A 17,266-nucleotide genomic window follows, 5' to 3' on the forward strand; every position below is an offset into this window, starting at 1 on the left:
CAGTGCTTACCCTTATCCTCTATGGACATAAGGACAGACATGAACTATTGTATTAAAATAAATAATATCACTGTATTTAGCATAGCCGTTATTTTCTGCATTACCTGGGAGTTCTCCAACTTTAAGATTTAGCATTTTGTGAATTGCATTTATAGGATGTGACAGATATTCTACAGACTTGTATTTAGCAAATTACATTCTGAACCGGTTTCTGCATGTAGTTTTAAGACATCAAGAAAAATAAAAGGTCTCTGTCTTGAAGCAAAAAAAAGAAAATCCTGTTTTTCATTTGTGTGGGATTACTTTAAACAAGGGACATCTGTCTTTAAAAAGATGTGGAAGGCCATCTGTGCTCCAATCTTAACTGAACAAATAATAAATAAGGCAGATTTGCACTGGATTAAAATCATACTCGACCGCTGCAATTACTACATGAGAGCAGGGCTTTTGGCAGACAGACTTGTAGGAGGCTGTATTTTTTTTAGTTCCAGTGCTTATGAAAGATGTAGGATAAATAAATGTATGACGGTTTTAATGGAAGTATTTCCTTAAACACATTTAAGGGTCTGAGATTGGTGGTGCCAGGTAGCCTGGCCTGGCTTCTGTAGATTAGAAAGGCTTGTTATGTCTTCCATAGATCCATATGGTTCTGTAATTGATTTGATTTGATTTGATTCAAGACAGGCTTGTGATGACAGCCTGTAGAAATAAATAAACTTGAATTCGAACTAGCATTTCAACAACAGCTACCAATACAGCCAGAGACTTAGAGAAAATATGCATTTAGATCAGTTCCATGCTGAACATATAAACAGTATTTAGCATGATTAGATACACCCAGACGTGGAAGTGGATAACACTTGGCTTTGTCCGTTGAGGTTGTTCTGTGTTGTCCAAACCATGAACTGTAAAGTTGATATTTTCCTGCACCCTGATAAGGCCCAATTCTGGCTGAGAAATGACTTCAGCTCGAACATCTTCGTTTGAAATGATTCGGGTCATTCAGTCTTTGTCTGGGAAGCTGGCCCAGCACGCTCACTAACCACCAAGTGGGGAAATAAATAACCATCTATCGGAAACTTGTTTTTTCAGTCAATAAGTTCAAACCGTTTACAGGAATGCTCTCTTTCACTTCCCACCGGACCTGAGTAACCTCTGATTGTGTTTTATCTTTATGTGTGTGTGTGTGTGAGTTTGTGCATATTTATGTGTGTTTGTGTGATTATCGAATGCGTCCAAACCCCATCGCTCAAGGTCGTGCTTGCTCCAAGCCATGAAAAGCAAGATTCGAAAACCACAGTAGTTTAGCCAAATACACAACAATGCTGACCATACATACTGAGAGGAAGACACACCCCATAACTCTCAGAATGCCTCAAGCGTACCCCGGACAAAAAGAATAATACATTCATGCACAATTCTTATATTATTCCTGCATTTTCCGCTGTCAGCATAGTTAGTTTTCCCCCTTCAGAAGCCGCAGTTTGTTGCCATTCAGTCTTGTTCATCATGAAAAGTAACTCAAGTTTGACATAATCCATCACAATAACCATAAAGAGAGCTCGCTTATCCTCACTTCACTGTGCCGAGTTGTATTTTCATATCAGTGCTGCATGACGTTAAGGTCTGCTTCCCGCCAAACACTCGACAGGAAGAAACAGAAGCTCTGCACGAAATGATCCCTCAAAAAAGAAAAACAACAAGTCACTTTATGGACTTTGGCACATTAAGAATCCAAAAGTGTGATTTTTCTTCTCTAAGGTAAGCCTGCAGATGTGATCAAGTCATTACGAAAAGAGTATTGGTCCGGATGCTGTGGAGATGAAATAGTCCATGGGAGAGGTTCTTCCTGATGACCGGACGAAAAGACGAAAGCTGTTTTTTTATTTTTTTTTGCTTGACGCTAAGGGCTTAGCAGCAGTCTCAGCATATATACCTACAGCGAAGGTTGTGATTTGTAGGACAGCATTGGATTTCACCCACTGGCTCGGCCACCACATCAACATGGTGCTATGGTGTAAATTCAGTGGTTACTTGAGTTGGCTTTGAAGCTACAGCACAACCACAGCTATAAATATGAGTCTTACAAGCCGTGCTAGCAGCTCTTTGAAGCTGGCACTGGAACAATGCTTATGGCTAAGTGTTTACACCAGCATGCTATCAGGTTCACAATGACATTGCTAACCTACTAATGTAGCTACAGCCAGCAGTTAGCTTAGCTTAGCATAAACACTAGGGGTGTGTCTTAATTTGGATACTTCCATCAGTACACTTTTATGTAGTACAATGTGTATATCCTGCTGTAGTGTGTTGATTTTGGCAGGGTAGTATTGTCCCGATTCGAGGAATTGACGGGCAACTGGACAGAGCATTAGCCCCAACGTTTGACTGCCAAAATATAAATATAAAACATGTGTACAACTTACATTTGTATATTATGGTATTCATTACAACCACTTCAGGTCCAGCAGCTTCCTCAGTCGCCATTTTCACAATGTCGGCGATTGTTCTCCCCATGCTACGTAGCCAAAATAGAAACTGTTGAGGCCGAGAAGTGTCCAGAGTTCCACAGTCAACTTTTTGACCGTTATGTGTGCATCATCCAGGTACACTACACTTCTGTTCTCAAAATAGCAAGTGTATGTATGGAAGTACAAAAACTGTACAGCAATAGTCACCATTTTAGTTTAGTGTGTTAGCATGCTAACATTTGAACGTTAGCACTAAACAAAGTTGAAAGAGTCTGATGGAAATGTCATTAGTTCTACAGGTTCGGATCATAAACCAAAGGATTGAACAAACTGAAATTTTGATTTGATGGCGCTAGAGCAGTTGTTCTCAAACCTTTTCTGTGACCAGAAACCGAAAAAGGGTTCACGCTCCCCACCCCCAAAAATTGCTAAAGATAAGGGTAGTAACTAATAAAAAGTGATCCAACTTGAACTTGACTTGTGAAATAAAGGTCGGCATGACCAGCAAACTCTCGTTTGGTTATTTTCCTATACATAAATCATATTGTTCCCCATGTCACTCCTGGTTTATAGCATCTCTCTTCAGTCAGGACCGCAATAATCCAAGGTCTGTAAAGTTTAGATTTCAAAATGAAGAAAAATAAGTGAATGAACAAAAATCTGTATGTGTATTGCAAAATAGGAGAATCTAACTTAGAAAAGCAGACGTTCAGTAAATGGGCTGTATCCCTGCCTGACACTGATACCCTTCAGCAATGTAAAATAAATGGCTCTGGTAATGTCTATTCAACATTTCTCTTCCTCTCCCTCCTGCATTTTTACCAAGCCAGGAAAACCACATGCACAGTCTATACGATCTAGCCCATATCTAAAGACAATACAGACTAGCCTTCCGACTGCTGAGCGCCAATAGGGCTTTTGAATGTCAGTCAAAGAGATCATGTTTTGTATCCCATTTAGCGGTTTGGGAGAGGAAAGACGCTGGCGGAAATCAAAGAAGTGTCTTTGTGGAAACAAAGATCATCTGTCTCTCGTCTTTCCTCTTTTGACAGGAAAAAGAATGTCTGAGGGTTGTGATTAATGAAATCATGGCGAGGGTGCAGTAAAGTCAGGAAACATGCACACACACTCTCACACGCAGTCGAACAGAGCCCGGGCACCTGGAGGAGGCATGGATATAATATCAATCACGGTGAGAAAAGATGACACATTTTCTGCAGTGAAACGTTAACCCCCACCAGCCAGCTCAGCTGTGTGTGTCCTGGGGCATTTGTCTTTGGCAGAGAAACACACACACACACACACACACACACACACACACACATGCACGCACTCACACACAAACAGGAGCTGGAGGAGCTTCAACTGTCATCAAAAGTTGAGGATGGAATCTTCGTTAGCGAGAATAATGGTAGTGTTATTACAGTGAGGTAATGGCAGATGGAGGAGCCAGTGTCACATGTATACGCACACACAAACGCGCGCACACACACACTCTAAGCCACTATACACCTGTCCACATAAAACCACACTAGACAGACATCATCCATGCACGTCTCCAGACAAATCCACAGAAACACACACGGTGGCTGTAATGGAAATACAACTTTTTACTGCCTCTCACAATTTTGTGAAACTTCACATGAGAACAGAGCAGCAAGCGAGTGAGCGAGCTCACACTGCTGGTGTGTGTTTGGACGCGTGCTGTGCGCCGCTACAGGAAACAGAACTGAGTGTAAATGTGACAGACGCTGAGTTCCTCTCACCACCCTGTCAGTTTTCTAGACATGATTGCTGTTGATATTGGATGAATTTAAAGCTTAATGGCGGCTATAGAGCCGTAAATAATCACATTGGCCGAGGCAAACCTCACTGGGTGGAGCCCCAGAGCCACAGCCTGCGATCCAGTCGGCCGTGCTGATGTGCCACATGTTGAATGCGAACGAGGGTGTGGAGAACAGAGTGAGTGGCACAGGTATGATTTATAGGAAATCTTTCTCAGGTGATGATCAAACTCCAGCAGGCGGTTGTTTCGGATGACTTATATTTCACAGCGTTCTTTTAGATCAACGTGAGGCTCACTTACTGTTTTAGGTGTCAGATTTTAATGGACTGGAAGAGGCAAAACCAAACCTTTGGTTGGTTGGTTTTGAGGCGCAACCACAGCATGTCAGAGCAAATTACAAAGCGTAGGAGGAAAAACATCTTTTAACATCACTTATAGTTTTAAAAAACTTGTTTTGGATAAATATGTGATGGCCAATTGAAGACATTTCTGAATACACATCCGGGTCACCATATTTGACACTGTAATGGCAGCATTATCCCTGACAAATGCTGATATGAAACTCCAATCTTTTGATGTAAAGCCCGTCCCCTTGTTTATAATCTTTTATTCAAATAAAAAAAGATTAAAAAATAATAATAATGTACCTTGCAACCAACAAAGGTTTGATTTGACACATAAATATGTGAATATTCCTGTGATATGATGTCGTCTTGATTCTCGTCAGTGAACCGGGATAACTAATGCTGCTTCGGTTCAGGCTGTGGTCACACAATTAGAGCACAGAATAATGGCAAACATACATGCACACATATGCAGTTATAATACACACACACACACACACACACACATGCACGACAGGATACGTTTTAACAATCTGATGGTCTGTCTGCTGTGATAATAGCTAAGCAAACACGGGCAGAAGTAGACTGATTCATCATTAATGATCATCACACACACACACACACACACACACACACACACACACACACGGATAACACAAGATGATGAATAAAGTGTGCTGAACCTAAAGAACAGATAATAAATTGAAGAAAGCTGTTACTAAACAAACAACAACAGCTTATTTTGTCCTTTACAGTTGTACTAACGTGACTAATAGAAGTTAAAGTGTTGTTTGGAAGAAAAGCACTTAAAGATTTGCTCTTGGGATAACTACATGCATGTACATGTGCATATATTAGCACGAGTTACAGTTAATTCAGTCTCTAAACCTTAAGGCAGCATATCTTATGACTCATGGGTGGTGGTGCGGCATTGATCCACACGTCAAGCTGTAGGAGATGTAGCAGAATGACTGACACCAGTTGAAGCTCTGCACTGCCATCTTCTGGCTTTGCACATACATGTGTCAACACCGGCATTGCAACAAGCCAGTAGTAAGAAAAATAAATGGACGAAGAGAAGATTACAGAATGTTTTTAAGGTACAGCACCAGATCCACTAAGGTGGGAACACAAGATGACTATGCACCACCAAGGACTGAATTTCCATCTCTTGTATTCGTTGTGTGTGAGTACATTCTTAACAGCATTACAAAAGTGCAAAATCTCTGTATCAACTGAATTGTTGAAGCGTAACTAATCTAATCTTCAGTCTTTAATCACCTTTCCTGTACATAATTTATCAAAAGAAGGCAAAGACGTTTGATTGAAAAATACTTTAATGATGACCGAATTTTCTTTCCTTTGTTGACCTAATGCGAAAGCAGTAATGAACATATCTGAGAACTTATCAGAACATATGCAAAAATGTTCACTGAACTTATATTTTTAATGTTTTCTGTTCAACATCTGCTCTTGCAATATAGTGGCAACTAAAGCATGATTTATGTTTTCATGGTTAAGTTTCCGCACTCACAGAATTTCTACAAATGATCTGGCAAGACACCAAGATTTTGGCACCGGAAGCGTTCTGGTTTCTGTTTGTAGTCTGAGTAGTATTGATCAGTCATGTTTGAGCAGAGTTTGATTGCAAAAGTCTGTGTGGAGGTTTGAAGTTATCTGCATTCATATGTCCATATGCGGATATCTGTTTATAGAGATTAACAGAAATGTATTCTTCTAATCTTCGGACTGCAAAGGAAGTTTTGGCCCAGCTATTGATTATCCAGTTTCCAGATATCTGCTGGGTATACCAGAAGCCCATAAACATTGGCACTTTTGAGGATCAAAATCTGGCCACATTCTTAATTAGACATAACTTTAAAGCTCAATATAATTTGAACAGGTGATATAAAGATAAAAAAAAATATCCTCACTTCAGTTGTTATTAACAAGGAAATTAGCTACGGAGACAAAAACTGTTTTTTGTGCTAAGGTGTGAAGTTGGACATTTCAACAAGGGACTTGGAGATTGATGTGCTCTGTAGCCAGCTCCAAGTGGACGTTTGAGGAACTACAGTTTTTGACATTTCTGCATTGGCTTTACTTTACAGCCTTAGAGGTTGCTAGGGAATCATCTGACTCTTTAGCTGCTCACTGTGTCTATCTGCCGTTTGGTGATGAGCAGGTAGTGTACAATATGTTTTTAGAGCTTTTTTGCTGAAAATACCCACATGCTGCTGGAAACTACACGATGAGAGTGGTGAGAGTGAACAAAGAGAGCAAATTTATGGATGGACAGCTAAACATTGAGCTTAAACTTGCTATAAAACTCTGTAAAGCCAAGCAGAGCTGCAGATTCAGGTAATATTTCTCTGTAGGTTCCGCTTTCACAGCCATTTGGCACAATGTTATAATACAAATATATATTATAGCTTTACCTCTATCATTTTGATGCAACTTTAATTGTCATATCATCACTTTGTAGCAATAGGTGGTTGTTCACTGTCTTCTGAGAGACTCACTTTAGATAGATCCACATGTAAGCCAACATACAGTACAGACACACCGCTTCACTGATCTTTCAGCAGGTTTTTATACAGCAAATTTCATACTCTTTCATCCAGGTTGCCTTCCATGGTTGTATTTATAAGGTCTGAGGTCAAGACTCATAAATGATTCACAACATGCTGAAAAGATTCTCTGTAGCCTTAAACTTGCCAAAAGGAAAAAGCACCAGGAGACAAAGTAACAGGTGGAGACAATTTGACCCACAGGTCAAGATGCATTATGCGCACACAGTCTTCTTCTATTCTTACATGCGTGCATCCATCCTTGATTCAAGCTCCAGTCCACCTTGTAACAATCTGCATGCTGTGCATCAAATCATCCATTCCGAGCGGTGATTGAAACAAGATGATCACACTGGGTGGATGATTTGTAAAATACATGGCAACAAATTATTTACAGGGATCCTTGCCACCCAAAAAACATTTACAGGGAAAGAAGCTTGAGTTTTTACTGGGATGAATAAGACTTTTATGAGATGTGATGGACAGATACAGAGCTGAGATTTATGGCTCTGGCGTGGCCTGTTCATCCGCAGGGATACATTAAGAAAAAGATGGGAGGAAGAGATCGATGAGGAGGGAGAGTAGGGGCTGAAGGACGGATGAGGGGAAAGAGAAATAAACTGGGGGAGACAGAAGAGAGACAAAAGAGAAATAAGAGTGCAGTGGGGTTCCTTGAATTCTTTTCATTCGCTGCCATTATCTTAACGTCAAACAAAAGAGCAGTGAGGAGCGGTCACGGCGCATTCTTCTGCAGGTTTGTGGTTTGAGTCTCAAGCTGGAGGTGAAAAAATAAAATCAACATCTTTAATATGCCCTTGAACGCTTGACACTGACGTTGCATTGAAACCCATCCTACATATTACATTTCCACATTCGTTTAAATTATTGGACCCTTGTCTACACATGTCTACAGACGATCACAAGGAATGTCTGTGTGTTTTTAAAGAGGAAACAGGACGCACAGGAGAAAATCTCAGTTGCTGAACAATTCATGGCTGAAACAAAAGCAGTTTTTCCAACAAATCAACGTTTGTTCCATTGCAGAACAAAAGAGCCACAAAGTGAAATAGAGATAATGAGTAAGCTTACTTTATCTTCTTTGCTCAGTGGTTAGTTGAAAGTTTATATAGAGATGTAATAAGCTCCAAGATATGTTAGCATGGACTGGGAAAGTATTCACTGCATGACAAGAGAAGTTACAGACAGGCTACTGTTATCAACACTACATTCCCAAAAGAAATATTAATATTTCTTGAAATTGCTTTAACATAACTTCCAAAAGTTTTAGAGGGGGTGAGAATAACACTTTTTGTAATTTGTGGAATTTTTGTGTTTTTTGTAAAAATTTCATTGGAAATCTTTCCAGTTTACATAATTATTAAACAAAATTGTGATTAAGACTTTCTGATAATGACTATCTCTCTCTATACCCTAAATAATGAAAATAAATAACATCTAATCATTATAGCATCACACAAAGATAATTTCATTTGTACATGCCGTGGTTTCAACCTTTTTTTGTTTCATTGAGGACTTTTTGAGGTCGGGATACAGTGGATACATTTTTATGCTCAGAATTCAGACACTCAAATAAAATGGCGGACGGTAAAATAAGTAAATATAGTGCGCTATATATTAGTGTTTTCATGATCAGATGCAGCCCTTGTTTGAAGTTTGAAGTCAGTTTTTGGATAGTTTGTCTACTGCCAGAGAGTGTCCCAAGAGAGAGACTTGTCGGCAGATTCTGCTTGTCAAATTTCTGTCCACCAGTGAAACAAGACTAAAACAAAAAGTCCAACAAGTCATGGGCCATAAAAACAAAACAATGGACTGAAACTAAAAGAGAGTTATTAAATGATTTTCTACAGATTCCCTTAGGCATTTTACAAAGCCATCTGATCTAATCTGAACAGTTTATATGAAAATATTGATGCAGCTTTAATTTTATTTAAAGACAAAGACAAAAGATGTCTAAATAAAGGGACTATCTAGAGAAATGAAGCCAGTAATGTAAAAAATAATATACCAAACAATTAGATAGAGCTTGGAATGAAAAGATGTTTAGAAGCTTGAATATTTTAAGGAAAATATATCAGAAAATGAAGCTTTCCTTCTTTGTCAGTTAAGATTTCAAGCTTGCTAACTTGTCTAACTGATCTTTGGCTCCTGTCCATTGTAACAATTCCTATCTCTGGACCAGCTGTGCCTAAGAGAACATTTACTTAAAGTAAAAACCTCAACCTGAGAGTGCTAATGGGGCCTAGGGGAGTGGTCTGGGGATGGTGAACTGGGCCTTTGGGGGAAATGGGGGCGGGCTGATCCAGGGCAGGACAGAGAGTGTAGGGCTTGTAAAACTTGTCTGGAGCTGATGCGGTCTCACTTGCGTTTCACGGAGGCTGATGTTAACTGCTGCAGCGAGGTGGAGGGTCCAAGCCCAGTGTGTTTATCCTGGACAGGAAGGTAGCTGGGTGCACAGAGAGACGGAGCTCTGGATGATCCAGGCTCTGACTGCAGATGGGTGGGCTTTACAGTACATGTGAGAGTTATACTGTACAGGTCTGACCGCATGCGTTCATGTTGCAGATGCCACCCAACTGACAGAATGATTATAGCCTATACAATGTACTCACTCATCCAGACTCTCACATAGGATGAAAAACCATTTCATCATTTACTACGGCTTTTGCATTGTACATAAACATAATTTCTACATCCACCTCAGCTGGATGCAGACCTGAGGTTCAGCTCAGTTATCCAAATATAACAGTCTGACATGTGTTGTAGAAAAGCTCTCTACAGTACGTTCTGGCATCTCTGTGCAGGATGAAGTGCAGCACGTACAGTATACCTCCTCCTACTGTAAAACAACAACCCTCAGCTTGATTTATATCCCTCACTCATTTTCTCATGCATATCTGGGCGGTGCACTACATCAGGACTCACACCATAAATTTTCAATGGAGCGTGTTTTTCGTTCGACAGCACAGAACATTTCGTCCATTAACACACCCGGTTCAATGTCCCCATGCAGGATGGGCCCATGTAGAGATTCCTGATTTCCTGTGGAGAATTAACTCTCCAATCTCACACTTGACTGAAAAGTTTTTACCAAGGGTCGCGTTAGCTCTTCGATTGTGAGTGGTGTGTGGTTGTGTGTGTGTTTTATTAACATAATTGTTCATGGAGAGTTGACTGTTGCTCTTACATCCAGTCGGGAGATTAGTGCGTTGCTTAAGGGCTCTTTGGATTTAGCCTTCAGAAGTTGCTACCTCTGCTTTCCATTCTTGCACAAATTCATGTGCGGTTTGACCTCAACAGTAAGTTTCTGTTTTCTCTCTCTCCTGTTCACATTCTGAAACAAGGATTTGGATTATTATGCATAATATTATCACCATTTATGGTTGACTTACCATGAGCTATGAGATTGTGAAACAATGGTATAGGCTTATGTAGAACCCTGTTTTAAGGGGAAAAAATGCTTCATTTGCAGTCTCACGGAGAATCACTGCACTACCCACAATCCTAAAGTGTAATCCCTTGATTCCACCAGGCACAGCTTGGTGACGCTACTCCATATTTCACTAGGACCACTTCAGAAGCAGCGCATTTTGCCTGTCAGACTTTGTTAACTTGTTTAGATTTGGTCATTTTTCCATGAAAAGTAAGCTATGTAATTAAATTGTTTCCTTGCTGTCTATATTTACGATCATGAGGCTGCACGGGGTGTTTTATTTTAAAAACTGACTGTCAATGTTGTTTCTCTGTCTGACTTCCGTCCAGCTCGATCTGCTCTGTGCTGTTTGATACGCTTGGTCGCAGCGTCCATGAAAAATAGAACAGCCGTGTATTTATCATGGAGCAGAGCATAGAGCCTGTTCTGAAATGCACTGTGGCACTGATTGTGGAATCACAATCATTGTCAATGGGTGCGATCAGCCCTGCTGGCTGTGGTGTGATTGGTTGAGCTAGATGTTAGCTTGTTTGTTGGTGTAGTTTCAGGCTTAAAACTCTTGATAGAAGGCTTTACAAAGTTTGTCTCTACAAAGTCAATGGAGTGAATGAACTCTCATGCGGTCACAATACTTCATATATACCTGACAGTGAATGTGCTAGTGGTGAGTGGATTTTTTGTGACCTGTAGCCCCATGAAATAATGTAGTATGAGATCCTGCTCTTAGAAGTGATGCTGGGTTACTAATGTAGTCAGTAAAGTCCTAGGTAAGAGCAAAAAAAAAAAAACATGGTTTAATTCATCCTTTCCATGTTTTCTCTTGTGACTTTGTTTCTGCCTGATTCATCATCAAAACTTTACCAGAGTAAATCTAGTGTTTTTGAATGAAACCCTTCAATTGTAAAAGCTATAGGTCATACTGTAGATTGAACCGCTAACAGCAGTTGACAAGGGAAATGAGAAAAACTGGCATAAACATCTGTTAGAAGATTCAGCACATTATTACTCTGACTTACATTTCTGTCTTCATTACATCTTCCTATATCTAAAACAGTGGCAGGTTCCTGTGCAGTTCTAGTTTTTGGCAACATTGAGCTGCTTCCTGTTGCCTGTAATGTAAGCCTCATTAAGGCTGGAAAAATGAGTTAATTTGTCGCGCAATACCTCATCCTTCTGGTCTTATCATCACTGTAAAGGGATTCAGGGAAATTAAAGTCCCATCACTCCTCTGTCTGTTACAAGTACCATATTGCTCCCTCTTTGTAAGTCCATAACCAGAATTCTTGGCCTTGAACTTTACAGAACATCAGGCACTGGCCTAACCTCTGCTGCAGAGAGACTGAGCCTCTTTCCTTCTTTTGATCCGTTACACAGATGGTTTTCTTCAGGAAAAGGTGCTGAGTGAGAGCTGAAAAACCAGGTATATGGTATCAAAAGAACCCAATAATACTGACCATTCATGCTGTCCTGCCAAGAAGGGCTCGGGCTAACGGGGGAATGAGCAAACCAAAAGGCTAAGAGGATAATAGTTGTTTTTATTGAAAGTTCTGAGCCATAATATAAAATCTTTTTTTTTTTTTTCAGTTCACAAGACTGAATTGTTGAGAGTGCCAAGATGGCAATAGTAGGTGCAAATCTGTAGCTGAATTGCAGCAAATGGCAACATCGAAATGATGAAACAAAATGTTTTATGAAACTGTTAGTAAGTAACATTTAATCTGGTGGTGTAATAGTAATTTTGACAAATATTGAGTGTTTACACTACGTCTTCAATACTGGTCAGCATTAGCTAACTTTAGCTGTACTTTCATTTGAAATAATGTCATAGGTTGAACGAATGTTAGTAACTGAAGTCAGATACAATAGTTTGGTGGACTGAAGTCTTAATCTTCCATCTATGAACATGCTGATTGATAGGAAAGCTAACCAGTTTATGTAGATATCTACTGCTAACTGTATGGGTTTGAACCATAAACAGTATAGGTCTGTGATGCCATTCAATGGTTTGGTTTGGTTGTCACATGATTTGAACTTGGAAAGTTAGCATAGTTATGGGGATCCAAATCAAACAGCTCCCATGACAGCTCAAGTCTTAATACACATTTGTAGGTAGTGATACATTTTGATATCTTTTCTGTATTTGACACATTGAACCATTAGCTTTGCAATCTACATTCATCTATCTTTCATTATCTTCCTTTTTTGATTAATGTTGTACAGATAAAGCTCCCTGAGGCAAAACTGTAATTTGTGATTTCGTCTAAATAAAATTTGACTTGACTTGACTACTCTGGATGAATCATTGGTTTAGGTTGGCTTCAGTCCAAACCTCATCAGTCATTTAATGTGGAAAGATGCCATAACAGTCACATCCTGACACTGTACTTTTCCTTCCTATAAAACTCACATCTGGACTGCACGCCTTGCAGTGATGAGCTGAATGACAACATTGGAAGCACTTGAAGCTCAGTGCAGTCGAGAAGTACTCCTTCATACTATGATTTAAGATACTGTCCACTTCACTGAGCTTCCCATGTCAGATGTTGGTGTTGCTAAGAATGATCACCGGTGCTCTCAGATCAGCTGCAACCATACTCACCCAAGATGCAGCCCAGATGCTAGTACAGAAGGTGGTCATCTCTACATCAGATTATGCCTCATTGGCTTATGTAAGCAGTCAGCCCCCATGTGATCTTCAAATTGCCCACACACTGTCATTGATGCATCCCTTCCACTGGCTCATTGTGTGTAGAAAAGAAATCTAGTGGTAAAATGTAATGAATGTCTTCTACAATCTGTAAATTAGTCTTCTATCGATTCATTTACACACAATATCACCACAAGCTTTAACACAACTAACAAAAGTTTTGGAGGGTCAAGTAGTAACTTCTTCCATCCATTTTCTGTAACCATAAAGACACCAGAGTCACCAATTAACCTATTAACTGCATGTATTTGGATTGTGGGGACTGGGATCAGTCGGAGTACTCAGAGGGCAACTCCACACAGAAAGGCACCAGGAACCTTCTTACTGCACCACCTTGTCGCCCAAGTAGCAACTCTGCCTGCATAATATTTTGTGTTACATGTAAAATGTCATTACAAATCTCTCCAGTTTACAAAACTATTATGACTTCCTATATATACATAGATAATTTACGAAATAATGAGAAGCAAATTTAAATTCTGCACATCTAATTAGAGTACCATGATGATGGACGTTGGACATTGGCCATGGACACTAGTTTTTTCATTCATTCATAGAGGATATATTTTTATATCCTCTATGATATAAAATGCAGCCCTTGGTTGAAGTCAATTTTTGAATATGATAAGCTTGTCTGCTGCCAAGATTTGTTGGCAGATTCTGTTTGTCAAACGTCTCACTATCACAACATGCCCTCAATCAGCCACATTATCTCCAGCTGGATGTGCTCAGCAGCCAGCAGTAGCAGATGCAGTGGTGTAGTGTGTGTGGCTCCCAGATGTAAATGGGTGTAACCGAGTGTGAAAAAGGGTGTTGTTGAGAAAGAGCATGTACGAGAGACACATTACAGTCACCTTTCCCAGGATAGGTGGATCCTGTTGATATGTCTTAAAGCTCCACTGGGTGGAAATGAGTATTTATTTCAAAGAGTAAATCTCATCTAATGAAGTAATCGCGGAACCTTTGGCATCAATCAGAAACCTTATCAGCCCTCCGGCAGACATATTATGATGATTCTGTGCGATGGGGGAAGTTTTGACACATGAAGTATCAGATTCCTGTCGTCAAAATGAGTAAATCTTTCACGATCCTTTCCGCCCCGTGGACTGAGACAACCACAGGCTCCGACTCGGGGGCTTCACGGTCCTCTCGTCAGGTTGTTTTGCTTTCCTAAATCAGTGGAGATATATGATGAGGATTTCCGCTGAAAGAGCTGTTGAATTTCTCCCCTGCGTGTTCAGCAGTGTTCCCCTGGGGCGACCTCCCACACTGAACGGCGTTGACACATTATGAGCTAGCTGTGTAGCTCTCCTGTTTCCTTTGATTCTCTCACTTTTCTTAAAAATGGATGTGTGTGCGTGCACATGCGAATACACACCCACTTGCTCCTTCACCCTCCATTCATCTATTCAACGTATTGAACTTTTATTCTCTTTTGACTGCTGCCTTTTCCCTGACAGCCCCTCAATTACTGGTTCACTCTCCTCTGCCTTTTTGACTCCCCCAGAAAGGTGAAATTCTTTGGCTGACTGCTCGCTGAAAATGTGTCCAATTACCATTGTTTTCATTTTTAAATATCGACCATCTCACTCAGGATATAATTATAATTAGGATATCCTTTTCCACTCCCCAGTAATAAGTCACATTTGATGATTCCCCCTCCCCGTTTCGAACAGAACTGGAAGGCTTTTTCTGAGCTCACAGTTTGTCACTGGATGCTTGGCGTTGCAGCCATGGTGATGGATTCAAATTCCATCTTAAAAACAACAACGGCTTACCTTTAATCGTGGCAGCCCACTTTACACATTAGCACAATCAGTTTAATTGGGGAAATTGCCCGAGCGAGAGGTGACATCAAAGACGGAGGCAAACGGCCCAACGCATGCAATCACCCAGCATCCATCGCTTGCCTCTGGACGGGGGCCGTGCGTCACGGCGGATGAAGTGGAAAATGTGAATCGTTCACAATGCCTTGTAATGCAGAGAGAGGTCTATGAAGCCTGCCAGACTGCATCACTGTGCCCATTTGTCTGGGTAGTTTTTTTTTTGGGGGGGGGTTCGTGTTATTTTGGGGGTCATGGAGCTCTGGCATGTGACTCCACATCAGGAGCAGAGATATTTATCCATATCCATGTGTTGGAGACACAGGACGCAACAATCAGCAACCTCGATGCTTTTAGGATCCAGACTCTCGTATGTCACGTTCGCCTTGTTTACATGAAGGTGAAGACAAGGTCAGACCTGCATAATGCTGTTCTTTGTAAAATGTGAACAATGCACACTGCCGTGTAACACAGCATGTGGGTGGAAAAGTGCCACACCCTGTGACGTGAAAGTGCAGACTGGAGTCAAAACCTTTTACACTTTTCATTTCATTTATTGGTTTAACCTTAAATAACTATTAAAAGATTATTTTTGGCGACATTTGGCACATTGGCACCTTACGTATAAAGGTCATACAGCTAACATGTTAGCAAGCGGTTGCCTGTTTAAACATCCTGCAAAACAAAGTAGTATTCACGTCCAAATAACGTATTTAAGTTCAATATTCACACTCCTTGTTGCTCTGAACAATCTTTCTTTTAAGCTCACCGCTAATCTCTATAAAAAAGTTGTCTGCATATGAATTCAGAATCTGCAGGCAAGGGATCAAGACATAGTAATCGTTCTGTTTTTTGTTTGTAGTCCAGGGGGCATTGACTATTAAAGCAACAGGTTGCAACAGTACATGTGGACAGTAAAAGAGGTGGAACCAAGCGGCAACCTCTAAAAACTGTAATTCCTCAAGTGGCCACTTAAGACAGGCTGCAGACGCAAGTCAATCACCATAAACGCCCGTATTAAAACGCCCAACTTCACTTTAGAAATAAACATGTTTACAGCCTGGTTCAGGCAATGGTTTTGGTCTCTATGGCTAATTTCCCCATTCATGACAACTGTGAGGTGGGCTTACAGATGGCTTATTAGAGGCGTCAGTCAGGCTGCTTCAAGGCCTCCAAAAAAGATCCACGTCTTTGGCAATATTTCGATTAGCTGGGAGGCAGAAGAGGCAGTAGATCCAACATGGCGGCGGCCAGAGCAGCATATTTTCGGTTTCAAAACAGCGCTTCGGAAACCTGCGGGTGACGTCACTCAGACTCTGTCCATTCTTTATACTGTCATTGGGTGGAACGCATTGGGCGAAATTCAAGCCTAAGAACCCTTCAGCTATCGTCTGATGACGATTTATCTTTTTATGAGCTTTTCTTTTAATTTATTTGCATTCATGCGCATATATCTGTTTATAGAGATCAACAGAAATATGTCACAGGGGTGCACAATGGTGCATTGGTTAGCACTGTCACCTCACAGCAAGATCCAAGGTTGGTTCCAGCCCAGCGACCCTGATGAAGATATGCAGTTATGGAAAATGGATGGATGGACTCTGGACTGGGACCGGACCAGTACCAAAGCTCAGACCTTGGGAAAAAGCTAAGCATTTTAATTAATTTAATTATCACTGAAAGTGACTCAATTCATATTACAAGTCGTCAGTATATTGATGATTTCAACTCAAGTTTGGAACAATTATGCAAGTTGAATAATAAGTAAATTTGAATGCTAAAAAAAATTAACCAACTAGGTACAATAAAATGCAGTATAATATAAATGATGTCATGGTGTCTGAAACAGACTGTTAATATCAGTGCCAGAGCTCTATTTTATGGAAATGGAAATTTAGAGAAATTATCCCAGAAAACTGATAAAACTTCCCCAAAAATCTCAAAGGAAACACTTGATCGGCACCTGCCTCCATAAAAATGATCGATGTTCCACTAATATAACAACAAATCATGCTTTTTGTTGCAATCGGTCTCTCACAACACTTGGCATAGCTAACAGTGGCTCACTTCCAGCATATTCATCTATGGTGAGGTACCGGAGAAGAAGTCCATCA

Source organism: Larimichthys crocea, chromosome XVI (assembly GCF_000972845.2).
Source record: "Larimichthys crocea isolate SSNF chromosome XVI, L_crocea_2.0, whole genome shotgun sequence".
NCBI lineage: Eukaryota > Metazoa > Chordata > Actinopteri > Sciaenidae > Larimichthys > Larimichthys crocea.